This window comes from Manacus vitellinus, unplaced genomic scaffold, assembly GCF_001715985.3.
Source record: "Manacus vitellinus isolate BGI_N305 unplaced genomic scaffold, ASM171598v3 scaffold_5_pilon, whole genome shotgun sequence".
Classification (NCBI taxonomy): domain Eukaryota; kingdom Metazoa; phylum Chordata; class Aves; order Passeriformes; family Pipridae; genus Manacus; species Manacus vitellinus.
In genome coordinates this window covers 62,796-63,980 of record NW_021940682.1, presented here as the reverse complement: position 1 = coordinate 63,980, position 1,185 = coordinate 62,796, and positions in this window count along the sequence as shown.

Below are 1,185 nucleotides of genomic sequence, written 5' to 3'. Positions count from 1 at the left end.
AACAATCTTTGTCAGGACAAGTCTCCACGTGACTTCTGCTAATAATTAAGGTCAAGATAGAGGTCAGGCATGGAAAACTGATCTCTGAGCCCAGCTAACACCACTAAGTCCACCTCCCCAACAGTATGCACTCTGTGCAGCTGCTCTGCCCCTCTGATAACCTTAGTTGCAGTCCTTTGCCCACCATCAGCAATGCTTACCGGGAATGCTCACCAGACACAATGCCATGACTGGCACAGAGAACTTCCCTATAGCTCTGCAGATGGACAGTGTCCATTTTTCTGAACTGAGGGAGGGACAGTAGGAAGGAAAAAAGGAAGTGTGAAACCCTCTAGACTAGGATGGCAGCAGGCCTCTCATGCAAACAGCTTTCTTTTAATACTGTCATCAGCACTCCTAGTATCACAATCTTTCCATTGATTTCATCGACCCCTGAACCAAACCCCATGAGTCTGAGCATGCTCAGAGCAAATTTACAGAGAAGGAATCCAGAAAGAAAAAAAAAAAAGGCAAACACTGCATTATATAACTATTTTGTGATGTAACTGAAACATCACATCCTGCTGAGGACGGCTGATGCTGCTGACAAAAAAAACAGTACAAAGCTACAAAGCAGCTGGACATCTGCTGTGGGAAAGGCACACAGAGAAAAATGCACCATTATAGTCCAAACAACGCTTGCACCTGAATAAATTCGCCAAGCAGGAGCAATCAACAAAGTTTCTTAGGTGGCCTTAACATAAGATCTTCTTCTATTCTTCAAAAAAAACATCGCAAGAAACCTCTCCCAACACTAAAAATAACATTCTTCTTTAAATTTCACTGCTTTCTAATTTACTCCTACAAAGCAGCTCACTTTTCCTCTCCTGTTACCACAAGCATCATCCCACCTTCCGAGGGGCGCTGAGGGCTGAAAGCTCCAGATTCACACAGACACCACAGGAGCTCTGCAAGAGCCTGGACCACCATCGCTGCCGCGGGGGCACGCTGCTCCAGCCGGCGGGCTCAGAGCCCTTCCTTGTCCCGAGGCTCACAGCCCACATCCGCGGAGAGAGCAGCTCCGAGGACTCGGGGAGACGCGGCACTGACCCGCCCCAGCTCGGTGCTGTCCCGCGTGGGCAGGTCCCGGGACGGGGCGGGCGCGACCCAGCCGTCACTAAAGGGCTCGGCGGGCGATAGTGCCGA